The following is an 11234-nucleotide window of genomic DNA, read 5'->3' as shown; positions in this document are numbered from 1 at the left end:
GGGCTCCCTCCTGTGGTCATGAGTGGTACTGTGTGAGTTCTCTCTTTGGGCTCCTCCTGGTGGCTCTTTTTGTTATTTTGCAGGTTTCTGGCAGGATCAGCTGTCTCGTCATCTGCTAGTTAGGTTTCCTATTTAATCCACCTGGTCCTTCATTCCTTGCCTGTTGCCGTTGTATTCAGTGCTATTCTGATTGCTCCTGTCTACATCCGTTATCAGTCTCTCCAAGAGAAGCTAAGTTCTGTTTGCTTATTTTTGCTCATCTGTGTTCAAGATGTTTCCTAGTATATGATGAGTTTTTGTCCAGCTTGCTAATATGTGATTTCCCTGCTTGCTGGTGCTCTGGGGTGCTGAGTTGCTCCCCCCACATCGTTAGTTGGTGTGGGGGTTCTCGCATTCTCTGCGTGGATATTTTTGCATAGGATTTTTTACTGACCGCACAGATCCCTTGCTATTTTCTGCTATCTAGCGTTAGCGGGCCTCATTTGCTTAACCTGTTTCATCTCTGCGTTTGTCTTTTCCTCTTAACTCACCGTTATTATTTCTGGGGGGCTTCTATATCTCTGGGGGATTTCTCTGAGGCAAGTGAGGTCTTTACTTTCTCTTTAGGGGTAGTCAGTTTCTCAGGCCGTGAAGAGACGTCTAGGATTTCAGGAAACGTTCCACGGCTGCCTATAGTGTGTGCGGTTAGGATCAGGTTTGCGGTTAGTCCAGTTACCACATCCCCAGAGCTCATCCTATTATTTTCTCTTAGCTGGTTAGATTTGTGATCCTAAGCCACTAGGATCATAACAGCCCTCCTTCCCTTCCGAGCTTTGCCATGCGCCCAAACAGTGGTTCCCTCCCACATATGGGGTATCAGCATACTCAAAACAAATTGGACAACAACTTTTGGGGTCCAATTTCTCCTATTACCCTTGGGAAAATACAAAACTGGGGGCTAAAAAATCATTTTTGTGGAAAAAAAAAAGAATTTTTATTTTCACGGCTCTGCGTTATAACCTGTAGTGAAACACTTGAGGGATCAAAGCTCTCAAAACACATCTAGATAAGTTTGTTAGGGGGTCTACTTTCCAAAATGGTGTCACTTGTGGGGGGGTTTAATGTTTAGGCACATCAGGGGCTCTCCAAACGCGACATGGCGTCCCATCTTAATTCCAGTCAATTTTGCATTGAAAAGTCAAATGGCGCTCCTTCCCTTCCGAGCTCTGCGGTGCGCCCAAACAGTGGTTTACCCCCACATATGGGGTATCGGCGTACTCAGGACAAATTGTACAACAACTTTTGGGGTCCATTTTCTCCTGTTACCCTTGGTAAAATAAAACAAATTTGAGCTGAAATAAATTTTGTGTAAAAAATGTTTAAATGTTAATTTTTATTTAAACATTCCAAAAATTCCTGTGAAACACCTGAAGGGTTAATAAACTTCTTGAATGTGATTTTGAGCACCTTGAGGGGTGCAGTTTTTAGAATGGTGTCACACTTGTGTATTTTCTATCATAATGTCACGGGAAGACTAGGTGGGCAAGAGCTAATAACCCAGGCCCCTGCAATTTCCCTCAGACTAGGGAAATCCTGACTGACCCTCTACCTAGAGTTTACACTGATGGTGTGCATGTCTAGGCCTCGACCCTCACCCTGTCTCCTGTTTCAACCCTAGGCTGAAGCCACCGCCGACCACCCAGTGAAAAGATAATACACCAATACCCACAGTTAGCACAGACAAGGATAACGAAAAATATACACCACGCCGCAGTCACTCAGGAAAACATTATAAATGCGCAGGGCAAAATAAATACAAATATAGGAAGGAGTAAATAAGACAAAGGGAAATACACCACCAGATACGATACTCCAATTCCTAGCTCACCACTCCAGACCGAGATAACCAAGCACTAGACAGAAGCTATAATCGTCGACGCCCAATGTTTAGAAGAACTATTCAAAGGCAGTGGGCATGTCTCAGCTTCCAATCCGAGCACCAGCTAAATTAACCCTGGACCAACTAGATAAAAACTAGCCGACGCCACTGAGCACATAGTGGACAAAAGCTGAATTACCGCTGTCTGTCGAATGCCCTGGTATGAACAGCGTCCGACATGACACATATAGACCCCTCAAAATGACTTCAAATGAGATGTGGTCCCTAAAAAAAAATGGTGTTGTAAAAATGAGAAATTGCTGGTCAACTTTTAACCCTTATAACTCCCTAACAAACAAAAAAATTGGTTCCTAAATTGTGCTGATGTAAAGTAGACATGTGGGAAATGTTACCTATTAAATATTTTGTGTGACATATCTCTGTGATTTAAGGGCATAAAAATTCAAAGTTGGAAAATTGCGAAATTTTCAAAATTTTCGCCAAATTTCCATTTTTTTCACAAATAAACGCAAGTTATATCGAAGAAATTTTACCACTATCATGAAGTACAATATGTCACGAGAAAACAGTGTCAGAATCGCCAAGTTCCGTTGAAGCGTTCCAGAGTTATAAACTCATAAAGGGACAGTGGTCAGAATTGTAAAAATTGGCCCGGTCATTAACGTGCAAACCACCCTTGGGGGTAAAGGGGTTAAGGGGTTCAAAGGCCTCTCGTTGTGGCGACTGGGGGGAGTCCTCGGAGTTGGTGGAAATTGGTTTTGGGGATCCATTTTGGCATATGGCTCCTCTGTTTTTGGTGTTAATATCTTTTGAATCTGGTGAATGGTGGTTGGGGAGTTCCGGCAGGGGTGGTCGGATCTCCTGGAATTTTTATCGTGAACTGTGAACCCTCTTTTGGGTTTTTGGTGCTCCCGAGCCAGGGGTTTGAACGGCTGGGAGTAAAATTGGTGTTTTGTACGTTCACGGTATGGGTTGTCAATCACCTGATTCTTGGGGCTCCGAGGACTCCTTCTAGTCTTTAAAAATGTTATTACTTTGTTATTTATGTATTTATTGCTATATGTTTAATAAAAAAAGGCTACTGTGGCCTATATCATTCCAAAGAATTTAACTTAGTCGTGTTTTTATTGGGTAGAAGGGGGATGGTTGGTGTGCCACGGAGTGTAGAGGTATGAAGGGGTAGGGGTGGTTATTCCGCCAGATAAACTACACCTTCGACAATACAGGGGTCATGTCATTTCTCTATATGTTACAAATAATTTAACTCCTCTACTTAATAGTTTCGAGAGAACGCTTTGTTATATTTGAGACAGTATTTTGTAATGTACTTGTCAACACATACTTTAATTGTACTGTTTATTACGTCTAAACTTTTGGAAACAAATGTGTATGTAACATGATCTATTTTGTCACTAATAAACGAATCTAAAAAAAAAAGAAAACGTTGCATGTAGCGGTTTTTGGTGCGTCGTGTCCGACATTTCCGACCGCGCATGCGCGGCCGGAACTCCTCCCCGCACCTCAGAATGGGGCAGCGGATGTGTTGAAAAACAGCAACCGCTGCCCCCGTTGTGCGGCGCTTTCACTGCTAGCGTCGGTGCGCCGCAACGACGCAATTCGTCGTGCGTCGTACGACGCTAGTGTGAAAGTAACCTAACCTGTCCCTATTCTCTAAAGTGATATTTTTTGGATAATTTTTATAACAAGCCTTTGTAATTGTGTATTCATTTTAGTTCTAGTTGAAACACCATTGCATTTTTAATGTTAAAACAGCACACCTGTTTCCACTGCCTAAATAAGGGGATAACTTTTGAGTGGCTTGTGAAAAAATTATCATTTCTTCACTTTTTAAAGAGCAAAACTCTTCATCCTCCCCACAAAGGTATCATTTTTGCAGCACACCATATAAAAAAAACACAGTGTTCTAGGTTTGCACCTCCTCTGTAAAAAAAAGGAACAAGGCAAGACTATGCCTCCAAAAGGATAATTTTTGGATAGCTTTTACAATTTAAGTAACCTAAAAAGTTTGTTAAATGTTGCAGTGTTGTTAAATGGTGCAGTATTGTGAAATGGGCAGAGGTTTACCATCGTTTTCACATAGCTAGATATGTTGAGGTCACTTGGATATTATTAATGCTGTGTTTGTGCTGAAAAGCTCAGAGAGGGGTTTAATACAATACAGTACGAGGAGACCTCGTATTTTCCTAGGAATTAGAAGTTTCACAGCTTTGAGATTTGTGGCAAATTTGTCTAAACTGAAAATTTTTAGGAAAAATTCCTAGAAGTTGGCAAATTGGAATTTCCAAACATTCTCTCATCTCTGGTAAAGACCATACATGTAACATCGTGTTATTCCTGCATTTTACTGCGTGTTTCACTGGCTACATTTCATACTTTAGGATACAAATTTTAGAAAGCAAATAAAGCATCAGGTACATGGAATGAAACACACTTATCACGGCTATGGCTGTTATTAAATCTGTACTTTAAAGGTTAATGCATTCAGCAATGAAGGATGACTGTCTACCTCTACATATGCATAATATATATATTTTTAAAGGCTAGAACAGTGACTCGTATTGCCATGTGTATCAATAGAATATGCTTAACCATTTATCTGCTTAATCATACATTGCGACTAAATTTAAATGGTTCAGCAGAGAGGAGGCATAGCAGAGAAGGGAATAGAGAAAATACTCCAGCAGGACTTCCAGGTCACCTTTCCTGGTTATGGAATGCAGTGCAATGTGAAAGGTTTATAAAAACTGAAAACATATCCCATTAACCCATTGTCATAAAAAAAATTAAAGGCCTTGAGGTCACTGCAGGGAGGGGGCATTCACCCCCTCCTCTCACAAAATCTCCAGGAGAAAGAGCTATCCAAGCCTCTTTCACATCCTCATGAATTGGAATCAGAGGTGTATATACCATACGCTCACTGTTAATTCTCCAAAACGCAGCCTTAGTAGAAACACCATGCGACCTCTGTTAATTGTCGGTAAATCGTATAATTGCATAATTGTCCTGACAATAAGGGGCAGTAGAGGACTGTTCTTGACAAAAAGGTAACAGCTTGGTGGGTTCAGCGTGACCCCCTGGCTGTACTCTGACAATTGGTGGCAAACGGTGATTTGGTTTGCGAAATCATTCCTATCACTGAAAACATGCACAGTTCTTGTGAGATTTGGTGCAAAGTTTTGAGGATCAGACTCAGTGTTTATTTCATTTTTTTTTATCTGACAATACTATACGTGTAGTACACCCCTTCCCCTTCTCTGATTTTTCTGTTCTATCTTTTGTTTGGCAATTATGGCTACAGTTGGCGAGCCATGGTACAACCAGCAGGCCAAGGATGTTCTTACTGCACTCTCTACCGTGAAAAAGATTGACTCTACTGGCAAAACTAGGAATCAAATGATTGCTGAACTGTTGCTATGTGATGCAGAGCAAGTCCAGCCAAGGCATATGTGGTGCTGCTGCAGAGGACCCACCTATGGTTTCCAGCCACATCTACAACCAGGGTAGCATGGACCACCACCTGCAGATGGTATTACAGCAACTCGGCGCAGATGATCATTAGGCACGTCTGACCCGGATTCAACATAATCGACAGGTTGAGAGAGCCGAGTGATGGGACCAGGCTGAGAGAGCAGAGAGACAGGACTAGGCTGAGAGAGCAGAGAGAAAGAGAAATAGATACACCAAACGTATTAGTGAGATGTTGCAAGAGTGTATCCCAAACCTCCAGTATTTTTGAACAGTCCCAGAAACAATGAAAAATATCAGCTGGAGAATGTAAGCATTTAGGGCCGGGAAAATCACCTGAGGGGGACCTGTTAGATTTAACCTCTGGGGAGATACAATATATGCTCTATGGAATATCATGAGAGTCATGGTTGTGTAACTATCATATGGTAACAGAGTTAATTCGTATTGTGGCTTTCAAGAGGTCTTTTACCTGACAGTCGGTTAGTTGAGATACTCACCTCCCGGAGTTTGGTGAAGAGTCTGACCACTGCATAGAAGGTTTCAGTGACTTGTATATAAAACTTTAATGGAGATTAAGTTTAGAGGGTGCACTCTAAATTCGTCGAGTATATCCCACAGTACCGAGCCTACATAATATCTATCTTGAGTAATAGTAAAGTTATCTCCCGCCAGGATTGGGCATTTAAAGACAGTGTCTTCCAAAGTAATAGGACATTGGTTTGTGACATGTTGGCAGACAATCAGTCTACATCCATTATTCCCAAGCACATAATAGATGGGAGGTGGCCTGCCCAGTTGAAAGGAGGAATTTCCTCGGAAGGTAAGACACACCGAAATATGGAGGTCAAGTCCACTAATTAATTAGTCTAGCATGGCGCCATCCCAAAATTACTGACCACAGTAGGGGGTTATCCCTAACCTCCACTGGGACTTCGGCTTGTCGTAGGTGGAGCAGAGCAGGGAGACTAAAAGGTCTATGCATCGCCTCATCTATTGGAGTATTAGTGAAGCGGGTGAAGGCATAAATCCAGTCCAGGGAGTGGCAGAAGACAGCCGCTATACTGTATAGACATACATTAGGGAGATTAAGACCGACTAAGGATTTTGTTTGTTGCAGCTTAACAATACTGATTCTAGAGCCCCAATTTGAACCCCAAATAAATTGACAAAAGACTTTTGTTAAAAACATGTCATCAGCTTTAGATAATAGAAACCGCAGAGTCTGTAAGGGAAAAAGTATTTTAGGGAAATAGATCATTTTAATCAGGTGAGCCTTGCCCGCAAAGGACAGTTTAAGGAATTTCCAGGATGGTATTTCCAGTACAACTGCAGAAATGAGGGGTAAAACATTCAATTTATAAATATCATGGGGATTAGAGGGAAGGTAGACCCCAAGAGAATGCAGGAAGTCCCTCCTCCACTTAAAGTGAAAAGGGAACGGCCACCGTTTCTGAGCAGTTTTGAAGATAGCCAAAGCATGAGATTTGTCTTAACTTATGCAAAATCCCGAAACTGCTCCAAACTCGTTAAAAGCATCCATTATAGAATGAATGGATTCCTTAGGGTTGGCTATCATTAGTAAAATATCATCAGCAAATGCCAATGTTTTAAGTGTATGGTGACCGATCCCAATACCCCCAAAGGAAGGGATGATCTCCAGGCATCTCAGCAAAGGGTCCAGGGCAATGTTAAATAACAGAGGTAACAGGGGATATCCCTGCCTCGTACCCCCAAAGATAGAAAAAGAGGTTGATTGAATACCATTAAGCCAAATCGAAGATTGGGGGTTTGTATAAATTGTCCTTACAAAGTTGAAAAAGGTAAAGCCAAACAATCTATACTTAAGGGTTCGAATGAGGTGAGCCCAAGACACACGATCAAAGGCTTTATCAGCATCAAGGTTGACCAGTATATGCTGCTTGGCTTTAGTCTGGTAGCTATGTGTAATGGCAGCCAATGCCATCCTAATATTGTAAGTGATAGAACAACCATGGACAAAACCCGTTTGAGATGAGGTGAGAATATCAGGAAGTATAGACTGAAGTCTATTAGCCATGATTTTGGTAAGCAATTTAAAATCAACGTTTAGGAGGGAGATCGGACGGTACGATGCAAGGAGATGCAGGTCATTGCCTGGCTTTAGAAACAAAGATAAACAAGCTTTGATGAATCATTCAGGCATAGAACCCGAGCCAATATTATGATTAAAAAGAGAAGTAAGGCGGGGAGTGAGAAAAGGTTGTAACATTTTATAGAATTCAACCGAAAACCCATCCGAGCCAGGTGCTTTAAGCAACTTTGAAGACTTGATGACTGATCCTACCTCCCCAGGAGAGATCAGCTGATTTAAAATTTTTCTTTGGGAAGTGGAAAGTTTTGGGCGATCAACCTTATGTAAAAATTTGTATCCATCTTCCTGGGAGTCTAGGGATGGGCCATAAAGATCTGCGTAAAAATCTCTAAAAACCGCACAGATTTGAGTTGGATCTTGGGTGATAGAGCTAACTGATTGTGTGCTTGTTCATGCTATAGGGTGTTTAAGTTTTGTTTAGCCGTAAGGTAAGCCTCTCTGAAGGAGGGAGTATTTTGTAATTTAAAATCTCTATATGATTGAGTAAGCTGGTCTAAGAGGCTGCAGGGAGGACAACAATTTATTTTTTTTCTGGGGCACAAAGGAGATATGTCTTCTAAGACCATGCTTTTTATAGGCCAAGGGCCTATTGTGACACGTGAGGGTTCCAGACCATGGCCAAGGGCCCATTGTGACACATGAGGGTTCCAGACCATGGCCAAGGGCCCATTGTGACACGTGAGGGTTCCAGACCATGGCCAAGGGCCCATTGTGACACGTGAGGGTTCCGTGAACAGATTCTATCTAATGCAGGCAGCGCACTTGGTTGCTAGAAAGCATTAGAGTACTCACACAGGTGGAGATAGGCAGCGTATTCAAGATCAGCACAGACACAATTTTTCCTTTCTTTAAACACATATACACCAAATTTAAAAGTCAGTGGTCCACAAGAGGGAGACAATGTTTTACAAAAAAAAATCTTGCTGTCACAAATATGGTAAGTATGGCAGAACTACTCATGGGTTACATAAATTAAAGCACCAAGTACTGATAGCAAGGGGCCTAACTTTGCAGATGATATATTTGCAACACTGTAACAAAGGCCAAATACGTGTCCACATCTTCACACACTGGTTGCAACCAGTACAGAGACATTGATTGATAGATTTCATATTGAACGCAATACAATGCTTGACATGCATAGGTGCAAACAATGCGCACACAAAATGTTGTAATTGGTCAAGTTAAATCAAGCAAAATGCATTTGGTATCTGAAATGTGCAACTTTGACCCTGAAAAGAATTCACATAATGGGTTAAAACACAACTTGTGCGGATTTCAATTCAATCTGTATTTGGAAGCCGGATCAGAGAAGGAGTGCACTGTTGCCGGAGAGACCGCAATAACCGCTCAATGAGTGGAGTGGACAAGCAAGTTCTTTTTCCATCTCCCTGTTCTAAAAATCCATTTAATATATGGTCCCCGATTAGGAGACGTATCAGATATTAAACTGATAAGAACAAATACTACACTTGATCTTGAGCGGCGACGACGACGATCTTAGCCAAAAGGCCAAGCAGTGATAACCAGAAATGGTTTTGCACTTGTGCCACATCAAGGCCTAACACTGATTTTTGTTTTTTTTTATAAAACCATTCAGGTTTAAAACTTTGCAGAAACTAAAAGGCAAAACCCATTAGGGTTTACCAAAACTCTGTGACTCCGTCTTAAATCTCATCACTATGGTCCTAAAATAAATTTTATTTCTTACGTAAACAAAAAAACACAACAATTTTCCAAAAACACAAAAAAGCTATTGCCATTTGATCACATCTTTCCACTTCATAAATTTCCACACACCCTCCGCATCCACACCCCTCTTTAAATCCCACTTATAATGAAAATACAATTTGTCCAATACCATACGCACACAATCATTAACATCAAAATCCTCATACTTATACACATACAAATCTCTACTATTCCACAACACTTCCTTTACACACGCCAAAAACACCCACATAATCCTTTCTTTATCTCCTCTCAAACAACCTAACCCAAACATAATAGTCTCATAACTCAACCTCTTAACCCCAGTCAAAACCTCACATAACCCACCCAACTTCCCCCATACTTCCTTTGCATATCCACACCCCCAAAACACATGCCTCACTTCTTCATCATCCCCACATCTATTCATCGGACACCTCTCAGAAACCACCAAACCCCTCCTCTTCTGCACACTCCTAACTGGCAAAACTCCAAGCAGGGACATCCATACCAAGTCCTTCTGTTTATTGGACACATCATACTTCACCAACTTCCCCCACACTTCAGCTATCTCTTTCGATCTTAAACCATCTATCTCACACATTGCATTATCCACACACATCCTCTTTATCACATTCTTCTTATCCACAAAAATATCCCTCTCAACACTCTGCAACTGAAATTTTTTAATGAATAACTCAATACTCAAATACCAACTTGGGCATAAAAAAGATACCGGCTTGCATCTATCATGCTCCACCCACTTTAGACGGCGCATCATTACCCCTGCCATATATCTTGCCATACAAGCGGCTAAAGATTGTTTTTTCAAAATATCTACAAAAAACAAATCAAATTCAAACCCAAAAAAGCCTCCAAATTGGGAAAACCCAAACCCCCATTCACTGTACTCCTCAACAAAAAAAACCCTTAGCCTTTTCAATAATACCCCCCCACAAAAACACAAAAAGTAGTCTATTTATTCTTTTCAGCATTAACACAGAAGGAGGAAAAACCAAAGCTAAATAAAGTAACATAGGCAATATTATACTTTTCACAACCAAAATTTTTGCTGTGAAAGATAATTCCCTTAACCTCCAAAAACCTAATTTTCTCCCAACTCTACCACCCAACTCCTCCCAACTTACTCCCCCCTTTAAATCCTCTTCAAACCAAACCCCCAAAACCTTCAACCCCTCTCTGACACATTCTATACCCAAATCCACCATTACCTCCTTACCAAAAAACACCTTTGCTTTACTCTTACCCCAATTTATCTTAAACCCAGATGCCGTACAAAACAAATTAACTAATAATTTCACTCTTGTAAAGTCACTCACAGACTCACACAACACACACAAACACACACATATCATCCATATAACCTAAAACCTTAACACACCTGCCATCACTACCCGGAACCAACAAACCCTTAATCACCTTATCCTTCCTAATCCTTTGTAACAACGGTTCTATCACGCTAATAAACAAAATAGGCAAGAGTGGACAGCCCTGCCTAAAGGCCCCGTCTCACTAAGCGATTTACCAACGATCACGACCAGCGATATGACCTGGCCGTGATCGTTGGTAAGTCGCTGTGTGGTCGCTGGGGAGCTGTCACACAGACAGCTCTCCCCAGCGACCAACGATCAGGGGAACGACTTCGGCATCGTTGAAACTGTCTTCAACGATGCCGAAGTACCCCTGCAGCACCCGGGTAACCAGGGTAAACATCGGGTTACTAAGCGCAGGGCCGTGCTTAGTAACCCGATGTTTACCCTGGTTACCAAAAAAAACAAACACTACATACTCACTTTTCGGTGTTCAGGTCCCTTGCCGTCTGCTTCCTGCTCTGACTGAGATCCGGCCGTACACTGAGAGCAGAGCGCAGCGGTGACGTCACTGCTGTGCTCTCACTTCTCACTGTACGGCCGGCAGTCAGTGAGAGCAGGAAGCAGACGGCAAGGGACCTGACGGACATCAGAAGGCGAGTATGTACTGTTTGTTTTTTTTTACATTTACGCT

The 11234-nt window shown here is 41.8% G+C and overlaps 1 pseudogene; it reads right to left on the bottom strand.

Annotated features, from left to right (window-relative positions):
• Positions 1-8811: 8811 nt before the first annotated feature.
• Positions 8812-9023, bottom strand: LOC143810903 (U2 spliceosomal RNA; annotated as a pseudogene).
• Between the last annotated feature and the right edge of the window lie 2211 nt (positions 9024-11234).

Source organism: Ranitomeya variabilis, chromosome 2 (genome assembly GCF_051348905.1).
Source record: "Ranitomeya variabilis isolate aRanVar5 chromosome 2, aRanVar5.hap1, whole genome shotgun sequence".
Taxonomy (NCBI): Eukaryota; Metazoa; Chordata; class Amphibia; order Anura; family Dendrobatidae; genus Ranitomeya; species Ranitomeya variabilis.
This window is presented reverse-complemented; position numbering and strand designations above follow the sequence as displayed.